This window comes from Oncorhynchus mykiss, chromosome 18, assembly GCF_057628025.1.
Source record: "Oncorhynchus mykiss isolate SJ-2025 chromosome 18, ASM5762802v1, whole genome shotgun sequence".
NCBI classification, from domain to species: domain Eukaryota; kingdom Metazoa; phylum Chordata; class Actinopteri; order Salmoniformes; family Salmonidae; genus Oncorhynchus; species Oncorhynchus mykiss.
The window spans coordinates 35,578,160-35,592,982 of record NC_143039.1 but is presented as its reverse complement, the minus strand read 5'-3'; the positions used below and the strand labels follow the sequence as shown (position 1 = coordinate 35,592,982).

General features: G+C 42.8%; 1 protein-coding gene across 7 annotated transcripts in view; it reads left to right on the top strand.

Moving 5' to 3' along the window:
• Window positions 1-1,961: 1,961 nt before the first annotated feature.
• The window catches only part of raph1b (Ras association (RalGDS/AF-6) and pleckstrin homology domains 1b), a 77,711-nt gene continuing 64,849 nt past the window's right edge, over window positions 1,962-14,823 (top strand). For 4 of the 7 annotated variants that reach the window (XM_036952462.2, XM_036952461.2, XM_036952460.2 and 1 more), the window contains exon 1: window positions 1,962-2,315. The gene's annotated coding sequence lies outside the window, so the exon portion shown is untranslated. The remainder of the gene's footprint in view (window positions 2,316-14,823) is intronic. The other 3 variants (XM_090208287.1, XM_090208288.1, XM_036952459.2) reach the window with 3 other exon arrangements.

Sequence of the window (14,823 nt, the reverse complement as noted above, 5' to 3'; positions counted from 1 at the left end):
GTAGACAGGTGAAGTGCTAGTACACTTAACTGAAAGGATACTGTTTGTTTACAGTATACTACAATTAACTTGTAGTGTATATACTCATTAAGTATGCAGTATACAGTATGTTACTATGGGTATTTGAACACAGCTCACATAACTTCTGCTTTTCATAGCCTTCTTTGACAGCATGGATGGTTCCGATCAGAACAGCCAGTAGAATGTTCCGTTTTCTGAAAGATGCTATTGAACAAAGCCTAATATCTTCTCATCTCTTTCTCTGAAACACTGAGGGACTGACATGTCAGAGAGGAGAGAGCAATGGTAAAGGCCAGTGATGGGTCAAAACATCACAGATTGAAAATGCTGATTATATCAAAACCAGAGCCAACTGGTGCTTGCTTGCACATCACTGTCAGACTGTGTTTAGACAGGCAGCCCAATTCTGATATTTTTTCAACTTATTGGTCTTTTGACCAATTGTGTTTTTAATTAGATTTTTCAAATCTGATTTGTCAAAAGACCAGTTAGGCAGTCCAATTCAGATTTTTTTACTATCTAAATGCAGCCTGACACACCCAGATTCAAGTATTCAGCTCAACAAATGTTTCTCTCTGGCCCAGAGCCAGGGAGAAGGAATAAAAAATGTAATGGCAATATTGTCCACTAGGTGGCATAATTCGTTTAGATGTATCTCTGCTGTTGATAATTATATTTGTGTGACACATTTAAACACACTTTTGACAAATGATTTTTCAAGCACTTATATATATTATATGTATTATCACATAAGTCCTTTGTACACCATTGCCACTTTACTGGGTTACCACTTTCAGATTTAGCCTAATTAGGTAATGGTCAACGGTGTTAATGAACTTGCAGTATCCTGCAACTGGGTTAGATGGCGCCGACAGATATCGCAGCTCTGCTTCTAGCTCCTAAGCAACTTTGCAGTATTTTGTTTTTTTGTGTGTTATTTCTTACATTACTGGCACAGACATTTTTTGTGTTATTACATTCAGATGGAAATAACTTTTTTTTTTTTTTTACAAGCATTTCGCTACACCCGCAATACCATCTGCTACAAATGTGTATGTGACCAATAAAATGTGAACTGTACATGGGTCTGGGGTTGGTAGAATAGAAACACCAACAAATGGTAAATAATTTTAGAATTTGCGAGATTAGAAAGAATTTGCAAAAAAATAAATTTGAATTTGACAGGATAATGAATGAGGTTTGATAATAATGAATCAGTCCATATGAATTTGCAAAACATGGTACATGGAATCGGCTTCTTCAGCAGCCTGGTTGAGAAGGGTGCAACTTCACTCCATACCCCCAAATACAAACTGCAACCAAAACAGGAGACAATTTTACAATTAGAGTTAATTTTGTAGAATTCCACTTAAGTCTGCCTGTCTTAAGTCTGTACGCAGCATGCGGGAGGCAACAAGGTGTGCTGACTTGACACCGCATATTAGCTAGCACAAGCCACGGCGTGGCTAGCGGGTGGCAGGGGCGACCGGTAGACAGTATCCCGCCTGTCAGCTTGGTTTTCTTGGGTACACAGCTGGCGGGAGGAGGGTGCGAAACCGTGTGTTAGCTAGAACACGGTGTCGCTCCCGCCTGCTGTACGGCTTCCTGCAGTTCTATTCACAACAAAGAGAGAAGGACAATGTCCAGTTAGCAAAGAGGACTCCGGTAACCAGGAGGCGTGGTCGAAAAAAACATATTTCCATTTTGACCCACATTCGAAAGCGCCACACGACATACCCAAGCATTAAGATGTCCTGCTTGGAGGGGGGCCTTCATACAGGAACCAATGGGTATACAAGGGGGGTGGGGAGGGCAGTCATGCAGAAACCAATGGGATGATCGAGGGGGGGGTCGTGAAGGAACCAATGGGATGCTCGAGAGGAATGTTCCTGCAGATGCAGAAATGCCCACATGCAGGAACGCCCCTATTTGCGTGCTGCAGTTGCACACCAGTACACTGGGTTGGAGAGGTACTTGCTCACTCCCAGGATAGCGCTGTTGATTAGTCGAGCCTAATTCTGGGCTGGACAGGAAACAGGAGACGCTTGGCGTGCCTCGCGCAACAATCCTGGGAAAGAGAATGAGGATGGGAATATGTATGTATTTTCACGACGAGCGGTTAGTTAAAAAAAGATGAGGACAACGGGCACTACAATTGTTTCAACTGTTTCACAGAAGCGTGTTATTTGGACCATTAAGTTTTTGGAACAAATACCGTGATTACTGCGTTTGGTTTTCATCAATCATTGGTGGGAATACAGAAGAGGAGCCGCTGTTAAAATCCCAATTTGACTGTAAGTGGGTTGTGAAATCAGCTTTTCTCACCTATAGATGTGTTTAGGATTTATTTATTGATTAAAAACTAACAATCTACTAAACAAAAAATACCACGAGTTATGGTGTACCAGCCTATGTGATCCTTATTGTAGAGTCTCCATGAAAAAAGGGCCGAGAGACGGGAATTGATAGCCTGCTGGGTGTGAATTGTTTGTGGAGGAAGGGTAGTTTGTTGTATAGGACCTCACATTTGAAATATGGCTATGTTTTTAGTTAAACATTTACCTTTTTATAAAGTCTATGATGTCAAAACTAGTGGTATGTTTGAAAGAGTTATGCTTTTGCGGTGCTCTTATGCGGCCATTGAACACTCCTTGGATAAAGGGTGTGTGTGGCTGGCCAGATTAGGGAACACCACGGGCTGACCATGACCTATTGAAAAATATTACTGGACAACTGTTGTTAGGTCGTCATACTAGTGAATGTTTTTTATGAACAGGCCGGGGATACAAAGTAGCACTGTCTGTGTGAATTACTCATGAATGTCAGTCAGTTCGTTGATGGTCTAGGATGGGTAAAATGTTTTAATGCAAATTTGCTGACATCGTCTCTCATCAAAGTCGATTTGTGTAACGGAGAACAGCCTATACTGCGCAATGTCATGCCATTTTCAGCGACATATTATGATAGGCCTAGTGCCTCGTTGAACAGCTATATTGCTGCCAGTGTCCCCACCCTGTTCTGACTGGTCTCGGACTAGACATAATAGTAAACGTAAATTTGGGACACCAAATTTGTATGTTCTCTGGATACGTGAGGTTGAATTGCATTAAATTATATGTCTGGCAGAAATGAGCGTTTGAATCCGGGAAGTTGCTCTCACGATTTCTCCAAGCCAGAATGTTTAATACAATTATATATTAACATACATTTACCGGTTCTTGTGGCTGGTCCTTTCGGTGGTAGGAATGTGAGATGATACATCCACAGGAAAGTATAATTACATGAACTTTTCAAAGCATTGGTAGTGCATTCCGATTTATATCACCTGAAGCATGATCAGTAGATACAAATACATGCACACTTGCTGAGTTTGTGCACGTGTTTACATGGTTCTGCACATGCTTCAGGTGATAGAAATCTGAAAGCACTAACAGCACTTTGAAAAGTTGATGTAATTATACTTTCCCTGTGGATATATTGTCTCCCAGTCCTGGACATATAACGCGAACGTCTAGCCACCCAAAGGTGGTGCACAAATCTCATCATGGACAATTAGCAACTACTTACATGTTTAGCTACTTCGCATGTTAGCTAACCCTAAACCTTTTAGCTAACCCTAACCATTTAACTTAGCTCTAGGGGTTAACGTTAGCCAGCTATCTAACGTTAGCCACCTAGTAAAAACCTATTTAATCCATTTTAGCATTAGGCTGTAACGTAGCAAAAAGTAGTTAAGTCAAGAGGTCTGAATACTTTCCGAAGGCTTGAATGCCAAGCGTCAAGTCTGGAGGAAACCTGGCACCGTCCCTACGGTGAAGCATGGTGGTGTCAGCACTCAGGACCTCAGACTGGGGTGAAGGTTCACCTTCCAACAGGACAAAGACCCTAAGCACACAGCCAACAGACAACACAGACAATGCAGGGGTGGCTTCGGCATAAGTCTCTGAATGTCCTTGAATGTTCTTCAATCTGACTTGAACCCGATCTAACATCTCTGGAGAGACCTGAAAATAGCTGTGCAGCGACGCTCCCCATCCAACCTGACAGAGCTTGAGAGGATCTGAGAATGGGAGAAACTCCCCAATACAGGTGTGCCAAGCTTGTAGCGTCATATACCTCAGAAGACTCAAGGTGGTAATCGCTGCCAAAGGTGCTTCAACGAAGTACTGAGTTTAGGGTCTGTAAATGTGATATTTCATTTATTTTTGTTAGCTAGCACGCAGGGCTTTTGATTTTTATTTGTTTAGCACATTTTTGGTGACTACATAATTCCATATGTGTTATTTCATAGTTGTGATGTCTTCACAATGTAGAATATAGTAAAAATAAAGGAAAACCTTGGAATGAGTAGGTGTGTCATTGACTGGTACTGTATGTATACGAGTGTTTCTTGGCTAAGTAGACTCTGGCAATAGACCCCAACACAAACACAGAATTGAGAGTATGACTGGGTTTCTCTGCTCATAGCTTCAGACAGACATTCACACTGTAAAGTTAATGACCCTTCATTGAATGTAGAGTTCATAGCTTATTTTGCAAAGAGGAGCAGAGTGCAAGGCCTCTCTCTGGATGCCAAATGTACCCAGGTTCCCAATAACTGCTAAAATATCAAAACAAACATGTGTTGGGTGGGCATTTGTTACTCTAGTAGGGTGTGGAAAGCAGAGGTTTCTTTTTGATGAGCTCCTCTTGTGAGGGGGCACAAGCACTGCTGGCACGCTGTAAGATTGATAGTGAAACGAGGCCTACTGGGTGAAGCTGACGAGAACTTATGACGCCTTTCTATCTGTCCAACATTTTATGACCATATGGTATTTTTTTAGGCAAGCATGTAATGTAGCCTACCTTACCTCCATGAGGCACGGAAACACCGAAACTGCCACAGTAACCTTTCCACAGTAACCTTTCTATAGGCAGTGAAGTCCTATCACTTATATTGGACACATACAGGTAGGTCCCTCCCCATTTGGGACTGTTTGCTTTGGTTCTAGGTGAATACACCTAAGTTACGGGCCAGATGATAACAACCAACTATCACTAGGTGGTTTCATATTTTTCTTGTGAACGCTGTTTACATTTACAAGGACAGCAAGCAGCAGGAGTTGTGGTTTCACTTTTGACAGAGATTTCACTGTCATGCCAAAAGAACAGGGAAAATAATGGAAGGAAGCGCATAAGTGAAGTGTTGTGCATATCACAACAAAGACGTATGCAATCTTAAGCTGACCCCTACCTCCCGTTCACCTTTGGAGTTCTGAAAGAACTTCTAGTAGTTCCACCTTGCCTTTCAATAGGCTAGATTGAATTTTTGTTGTTATTGCGTGCTCCTATCCAGTCCTCACAGATCTCCACAAGTGTCTATCTAGGGCAGTTACTATTTTTTGTAAGGGGGCACAGATTGTTGTAATTTTTCTTTCAATATCTTTTGAGAGCAATTTCAGAGCAATGGAGCACATGCAATTGTTTTGTTTTCCAGCACTTTACAAATATATACATACATTAATTAGGCTACATCACATGTATTTGACACATATTAAGGGTTACCTCAGTAGTTGGATGAGTGAAGATGTCCCTTCTGCTCCCTGGCTGAATTAATTTTAAATGTATAGTCTGTTGCTATCCTTGTGAGGCAATCCAGGTGTGCATTGGTCAGTCTGTTTCTCTGTTTTTGTTTCACAATGTTCATTGAGTCCTTTCTCTTTCCCTCGCATGTTTGGGGCGCCGGAAGTGCACATAGATACCAGATTTGACCAGTCAATATTATTAGAAAAAAATTGAATATCCTCTCGTGTTTGTACCTGAAGGGGCAGTAAACATAAAAGTAACTCTCTGAATGACTCATTTTGAGGGAAGCAGACCCAAACACACAATTTGGCAATTTCACTTAAATCAGTGCTTTTATCAAGTGCAGTACTAAAACACTGCTCCATGGTTGTCAGTAATCAGTTGCTTGCTGATGTCTTCTCTGCCTATTGTTATGGTCGAGTCTCTGAGAGTTTCAGTCCCTTAATCTTAAGGATGTGACCCCCCTTTTTTCCCACTTTTCGCCTGAAATAACATACTGAAATCTAACTGCCTGTAGCTCAGGACCTGAAGCAAGGATATGCATGTTCTTGATACCAATTAAAAGGAAACACTTTGAAGTTTGTGGAAATGTGAAAGTAATGTAGGTGAATTTAACACATTAGACCTACTACAAGATAATACAAAGAAAAAAAACTTTTTTTTTTGTACCATCTTTGAAATGCAAGAGAAAATCCATAATGTATTATTCCAGCCCAAGCGCAATTTAGATTTCGGCCACTGATGGCAGCAGCGTATGTTTGAAGTTTTAGACTGATCCAATGAACCACTGCATATCTGTTCAACATTGTTTACCAAGACTCCCCAAATGTGCCTAATATGGTTTATTAATCCAGTTTCAAGTTCATAATTGTGCACTCTCCTCAAACAATAGCATGGTATTATTTCACTGTAATAGCTACTGTAAATTGGACAGTGCTGTTAGATTAACAAGAATTTAAGCTTTCTGCCTATATCAGATATGTCTATATCCTGGGATGCAATGTTTTGTCTGAGGGCAAAAAACATTATTTGACAATCTCCACGTCTGAAGGCCTTCTTGTTTCTTGCGAGTATCCAAGCAATCTCATATGTTGTCTGACGTTTTCTCTGCAACAGTGCTAGTAGATCTGTCCATTTGTTGTTCTTTGACCTGTCCTTTTGAGTTGCACTATTTTGTTGCTTTGTGACGGATATGTTTTGTCCAAGTGGCCATGGTGTGACTGGAAATTTGCTCGTTTAAAACAATTGACTGTCTTCTGGCAAATAAGACATTGAGCTCGTCCCATCATGCAGTACAAGAATACTTGTCTGTCCATTTCTCTTGGAACTTTCTGTGTTCTTCTTGAATCGACCGTATCCCTGTCTTAGCCACCGGCGCTACGTTAGCTAGCTGCATTTTCCTGCTGCCATTTGCAGATACATTTTTGTTTTCTCCTGGTTCTCTGATGGTTGTTCGTTCACAGCTGCCACGTTGTTCTCCAGCTCTTCCCCCTCATTTTCCTTGTCAATAGATTTACGTTTCTTTTTTTACAATAAATCGATCCATGTCTACCAGACTGTAAAATTAGCTGGCCGCAAACTGATATAGGTCGGTAGCTGTGCAGTTGCGTTCTATTTCGGTAAATGTTCTATTTGGGGATTTGTTCAACAGCTGCGCTATACTTCCATCTATTTGCCGTCCAGGGAACAATAGATATATTCAATGAAGTGATTCAGGCCTGCATTAAACACATTGATTTGAAATTGTATCATTGTTATGAATGGAAAATCACTGTGATCTGCAAATTAAGGGTACCACTGGTCTAGGGGGTAGGGGCTGGTTGACTTGAGATGGCGGCTTGATTGTCAGTCTTGACAATAAATGTTATTAGGGTAGCTGTGTGGTTTTGTTTATGAAGGATCGCATTGCAACTTACATCGGCAGGCAGCTGTGTGGCCACATTATTTTGAAAGCCAAAGGACTTTGTTAGCTGTGTTCTTTGGGGCTGATGTAGCCTGGGTTGTGTTCATTAGTTCAAAACGTTGTGCAACAAAAAATGTAAATGCACTTATTATTTGACAAATTCAGGTATTCCATTCCCGTTTTACTTCATTCCCCTTCCATTTGGTGCCTACTGAACACGACCCAGGCTTTGTGTACGTAAACAGCACAGTCATGGTTTAAGTTTTCCATTGATTGTGGGGGACCATCTGTCAGGAGGAGCTGGTGAGCGTCCCAAATGGCACCCTATTCCCCATGTAGTGCACTACTTTTGATCAGGGCCCATAGTGCTTTGATCAAAAGTAGTGCAATATATGGGCAATAGGATGCCATTTGGGATGCAAACCTGGTGTCATTTTAGTTTCTCTTTTTTGAAGGGCAGATGTAAGTGAGTTCAGTGTTCCACTTTTTCCCCGAGGCCAGGGAGGGAGAAGAGTGGGAAGAAAACAAGAGAGAGACTGCATGTCTGAGAGAACTGCAGAGCACAACAAAAACCACATCTTACAGCCACTGCATGGTTTTCCCATTCACTACTTTTGTTTAAAAAAAAAGTTCTCTACCTTGTCTGCTCCCATATTTATCTCACCCTCTTCCCTTTCATTTCACAGTGAAAGTAGTTTTTAGTGGTAAAAAGGTACCACCTGTTTAAAAAAAAAAAAAAAATCCCCCTACCCCTTTCAAATATACAAAAATAATGGAAAGGCCTCTGTGTGCAAGGTAGTAGTGAAGCACATGTAGAAGGCCCTCTGCTCTGCCACCCACCACATGTCCCTAGGCACAAAAGGCAGCCCTCGAGCCACACAAAGAGCAGCAATGCCACTGAGATGACGGGTGTAGGCTTACCCAGGATGTGTTACACCCAGAGGGGGTGTGGGGGGCACTTCAAAGATATTCATAACTTACTGTGATAAAGAGCTGGTGGGGGGAGGGCAGGGAAACCTGTGACGGGGCCTGCTGATAAAGGAGATATCCCTGCTGCCAGTGCCTTGGGCAGGGTTGGGGGTTTGGTAGTGGGCGTGGTAGGGGCCTGCGAAGGGCAGCTGGCGCCATGGTGCCCGACCGAGTGCTACCCTCATACAAACCGGAGCCCACCCTGCTTTCCTAGGCGTGAGTTTCCCCTATTGTAGTTTGCCCTGGTACATGGCCTCTGTCTCTTAGGTCCCTTAGGGTTCATATAGCATTTTCTTGACCTTTTGAGGACAGCTGCAGCTGCTATTTTGGAACAAAGGCAGCCAGCCTGCCTGCCCTAGATCCCCTCCTATGGACAAAGATGGAGAAGGACATTTTCACTGACCAATTGTTCACAGAAATGAACAAAATCCAAATCTAGATGACTCAATGAAATGAACAAGAACATCAATATTTTTAATTTACATAGTGTTATTTGATTGATACTGTAATCCACGTGTGTCGTTTTTGATTTCTTTGCACTAAGAAATGAACAGGGGTTCTTATCTGGATGTTTTAAATGGATCGGCAGCACACATCTGTGGGTCCATGTCTAGATCATGTTTTCAGACTGTTAAAGCGCTGGTGTTCAGACTCTCTGTTCTGTCTGTCTGATTGGAACAGGCAGAAGGAGGGCACCCTTGCCCGTGTTGAGGGGAATGCAGGAATACATCTGGGTTCTCATTTAGCAGGAGCGCTCAAGCGATGCCATGCAGGCCGCACAGGAGTGATGAACAAAGTGAGGCAGAGGCAGTGTTGCCCCACAATGAAAGGAAATGCTCTCTCCCGCCTCTACCCTGTACATCTCTCTTCTCCCCCTCCCCCTCTCTCTACCTTCTCTTTCCCTTCCTCCCTCCCTCTCTCCATATAGTGTCATTATAAGCAGCTTGTGTAGTTATTAATCAGTCAATAGCATGAGCACAATGGTGGCTGATTTTTAAAGCTTCCGCATGCTTAGGTTTGGCTGGTCTGATGTTTCATGCGTTGAAATATAATATATTTTGCGTACTCACAAAAAGCTTATTTCTATCAAATGTTGTGCACAAATTTGTTTACATCCCTGTTAGTGAGCATTTCTCATTTGCCAAGATAATCCATCCACCTGACTGGTGTGGCATATCAAAAAGCTGATTTAAAAAGCATGATCATTACACAGATGCACCTTGTGCTGGGTACAAAAGACCCACTAAAATGTGCTGTTTTGTCACACAACACAATTCCACAGATGTTTTAAGGGAGCGTGCACTTGGCATGCTGACTGCAGGAATGTCCACCAGAGCTGTTGCCAGATCATTGATTTCTCTACCATAAACCCCCTCCAATGTTGTTTTAGAGAATTTGTCAGAACGTCCAACTGGCCTCACAACCGCAGACCACGTGTAACCAGTCCAGGACCTCCACATCTGGCTTCTTCACCTGCGGGATCGTCTTGAGACTAGCCACCCGGACAGCTGATAAAACTGTGGGTTTGCACAACCAAAGAATTTCTGGACAAACTGTCAGAAACCATCTTAGGGAAGCTCCTTTGTGTGCTTGTCGCCCTCACCAGGGTCGTGACCTGACTACATGTCGGTGTCATAGCCGACTTCAGTGGGCAAATGCTCCCCCCTCGATGGCCACTGGCACACTGGAGAAGTGCGCTTTTCACGGATGAATCCTGGTTTCAACTGTACTGTGCAGATGGCAAACAGTGCGTCGGCGAACATTTTGCTGATGTCAACGTTGTGAACCGAGTGCTCCATGGTGGCGGTGGGGTTATGGTATGGGCAGACATAAGCTACGGACAATGAACACAATTGCATTTTATCGATTGCAATTTGAATGCACAGAGATACCGTGACGAGATCCTGAGGCCCATTGTCGTGCTGTTCATCCGCTGCCATCTCCTCATGTTTCAGCATGATAATGCACGGACCTATGTCACCAGGATCTGTACAAATTTCCTGGAATCTGAAAATGTCCCAGTTCTTCCATGTCTGGTGAGTATGCAGGCCATGTCACACATTGAGCATGTTTGTGGTGCTCTGGACCGGTGTACGACAGCGGGTTCCATTTATCCAGCAACTTCGCACAGCCATTGAAGAAGAGTGGGACAACATTCCACAGGCCACAATCAACAGCCTGATCAACTCTGAAGGAGATGTCGTGCTGCATGAGGCAAATGGTGGTCACACCAGATACTGACTGGTTTCTGATCCACACCCCTACTTAAAAAATTATTTTAAGGTATCTCTGACCAACAGATGCATATCTGTATTCCCAGTCATGTGAAATCCATAGAATAGGGCCTAATGAATTTATTTCAATTAACTGATTTCCTTTTATTTTTGTTCAGTGTAAGATAACACAAGAAATCTGTCATTAATTTAGACATTTTTGCATAGATCTTAGTCACACAATTTTACATCTAACCAAGATGTTTGGTGCAGTATTTCTCAAGTGAAAAAATGTGCATGGAAACGAGTCATATAGTTGAATGACAACAAAACACCAATGAAGGGGCGTAGACTTCGGCTCTGAACTTCAGCTTGCCTCGAGAGGAAGAAAATGCTTGCAACCACCCAAAGAAAAACCTTACCGAAGACCAAAATGTCGTCATCATATACAGTTGAAGTCGGAGTTTACATACACCTTAGCCAAATACATTTTTAAAAAAAATCACAATTCCTGACATTTAATCCTAGTAAAATTCCCGGTTTAGGTCAGTTAGGATCACCACTTTATTTTAAGAATGTGAAATGTCAGAATAATAGTTGAGAGAATGATTAATTTCAGCTTTTATTTATTTCATCACATTCCCAGTGGGTCAGAAGTTTACATACACTCAATTAGTATTTGGTAGCATTGCCTTTCAATTGTTTAACTTGGGTCAAATGTTTTGGGTAGTCTTCCACAAGCTTCCCACGATAAGTTGGGTGAATTTTGGCCCATTCTTCCTGACAGAGCTGGTGTAACGGAGTCAGGTTTGTAGGCCTCCTTGCTCGCACACGCTTTCTCAGTTCTGCCCACAAAGTTTCTATAGGATTGAGGTCAGGGCTTTGTGATGGCCACTCCAATACCTTGACTTTGTTGTTATGCTTGGGGTCATAGTCCATTTGGAAGACCGATTTGCGACCAAGCTTTAACTTCCTGACCGATGTCTTGAGATGTTTCTTCAATATGTCCACATAATTTTCCATCCTCATGATGCCATCTATTTTGTGGAGTGTACCAGTCCCAGAACATGATGCTGCCACCCCCGTGCTTCACGGTTGGGATGGTGTTCTTTGGCTTGAAAGCCTCCCCCTTTTTCCTCCAAACATAACGTTGGTCATTATGGCCAAACAGTTATATTTTTGTTTCTTCAGAACAGAGGACATTTCTCCCGATAATATTATCTTTGTCCCCATGTGCAGTTGCAAACCGTAGTCTGGCTTTTTATGGCGGTTTTGGAGCAGTGGCTTCTTCCTTGCTGAGCGCCCTTTCAGGTTATGTCGATATAGGACTCGTTTTACTGTGGATATAGATACTTTTGTACCTGTTTCCTCCAGTGTCTTCACAAGGTCCTTTGCTGTTGTTCTGCGATTGATTTGCACTTTTCTCACCAAAATACGTTCATCTCTAGGAGACAGAACGTGTCTCCTTCCTGAGTGGTATGACAGCTGCGTGGTCCCATGGTGTTTATACTTGCGTACTATTGTTTGTACAGATGAACGTGGTACCTTCAGGCATTTGGAAATTGCTCCCAAGGATGAACCAGACCTGTGGGGGTCTACAATTCTTTTTTTTTTCTTTAGCTTTTGGCTGATTGCTTTTGATTTTCCCATGATGTCAAGCAAAGAGGCACTGACTTTGAAGGTAGGCCTTGGAATTCATCCACAGGTACACCTCCAATTGACTCATTATGTCAATTAGCCTATCAGAAGCTTCTAAAGCCATGACATCATTTTCTAGAATTTTTCAAGCTGTTTAATGCCACAGTCAACTTAGTGTATGTAAACTTCTGACCCACTGGAATTGTGATACAGTGAATTTAAAGTGAAATAATCTGTCTGTATTCAATTGTTGGAGAAAATTACTTCTCATGCACAAAGTAGATGTCCTAAACCACTTGCCAAAACTATAGTTTGTTCACAAGAAATTTGTGGAATGGTTGAAAAATGATTTCTAATGACTCCATACTAAGTGTATGTAAACTTCCGACGTCAACTGTATGCACAAACTGTTTCGTATAGGAAGCATGCGGACGCCTTTAGCCTGTGTCCTCAAAGGCCCCCCTCTGTTAGCTACAGGCAGATGGCCTCTGCTTGCTCCTACTGTGGTCCAATCAGTGTTGCCATTAGTGTCATGTGACAGGATGTTGGAAATTGACTGTAACCTGAACTCCGTTTCCGTTGCAAAACATTTTGCTAGGCTTTGCTCTAACGAGTATGATCCAGGTCTGAAGTACAGAATGGCTGCATTCCAAAACTGAAAAGGTCTCTCCTATGGCCCATCTCTTTTACCTAAATGATTATTCAAGGCACGGAAGCTCAAGAAGCAATGAAGCATTGACCCATGCCCAAGTCAGAGTAAGCATTATGACTGCTTTCCCACCATAACATAGGCCTAATAACCTGAAGGTTGCACTCTTCCATATTGCTTTCACCAATCCAGTCCGGGAAACGAGATCACGTTTTTATTTTTAGCCTAGTCAGTCTATTCTATTGGTTTCAATTGGCCGTTTTGATGCCAAAGGGCGTGGATGTAGCTTTTGATGGCCTTTAGATTAGTTTCGAGGCAGAGCACAATCTAAGAAGACCCAACGGACCAAATCAGTGGTTTAGTTGAGGTGTTTGAGCCCAGCCTGTGCTGGGTTCTCCGATCTGGTTGTGTCCCAAATGAGATCTATGGTGCCCGCAGGAAAGGTAGTGGGAGTAAGGTGCCATTTTTGGGATGCAGTATGTCCTCTTTCCCTCCAGTGAGAAGTTCTGTTCTGAGTGACTTCCTATGACCCCTGTGATGTTTTCTTCGGTGCCATGGAAACAGGCTGTCTCCCATCAGCCAGGTGGAATAGACATCATTATCCTTCCCATCCTGTGTGCTCGCTGCTCTCCCCTCCCAGAGTTCAGCTGGTTCTCATGGAACACTGAGAGCAGCACTGATGTGTGTTTATGTATGGGGTGGTAGAGAGAAGCCAAGATTGACATTAGGAGGTGAGGGAGATGAGGAGAAAGACACACCCTGTGAGGTTCTGACTGTTTGTTGTGTTGATATGGAGTGGTAGAGAGGAGCCAGGATTTGCCTGAGATTTGCGTTTGTCTGTGTGTGTGTGAACTCTGTGAACTCTAGTATCAGGTCATTAGCGGTGCAGATTAAGCTAGCTCTTCCATTCACCCCACTGTGAAAGTCCTCCGCTATTTATCTTGCCCGTAGTTTTTTGTTTTCTCTGTTTCCCCTGAGTGGTCTCTTGGTCACATTCCTTTTAAATCCTCAGGGAACTGTTTTTGTCCTATGAATACATGCATTTTTGTAGATGTGTTTTTGTTATTCAAGAAAAAATGAGTGGGCAATTGTCTTTCTTTGCGACACTCTGCTCTTTTCTATTGGGGTTGTGTGTGTGTGTGTGTGTGTGTGTGTGTGTCTATGCTCAGCATGTATTTGTCTTGGAAGAGCTGAATGGCTGTAAACAGCCTTTTGTACTTTTGGCACTTGGATGATTCTCTCTTACCATAGAATCTAGACATTAGCTATATGGGTGGTGTTCAGTAAAGTTACACTTTAGCAAAACTTTTTGCAAAGGAAATTGACAAGTTCAGGTAGTACCCTTTTCCATTTAATTAACTTTTAACCAGATTCACAGATAACACATTACAAAGGTTGAAGAAGCCAGATTTCAAGCAGCAGCTCCATACTTCTTGCCAGACAGAGAACTGATACTGGTTGTAAGGGTGGGGTTGGCGAGGGGTGTGTGGGGTCTGTAGGTGGCTATTGATAATTGTATTGGATTCCTCATGTCTTACTCATTGTTGGGAAGAATTACATGCTGACCAGACCGGAAACGTCGCGTGCGCGAGCGTCGCAAAATAAATTCAGACATCCATGTTATTCAATTATTGCACCCACTCTGCTCGCGCGCGCCAGTGAGCGTCTGCTATGCCAAGGGCTAAAATAGAATCAGTTCTATTTCTGACGCAGATCGCGCTGCAAGTCCTGCCTCTCCCATCTCCTCATTGGTTTATAGAAGCAGGTACCCACATGCCATCTCGTCATTGGTGATACCCACGTGGGTGACTGAAAGACGAACGGGGTCAGTGGCGGTAATGCACCTATTTTATGAAAGTTGCCAA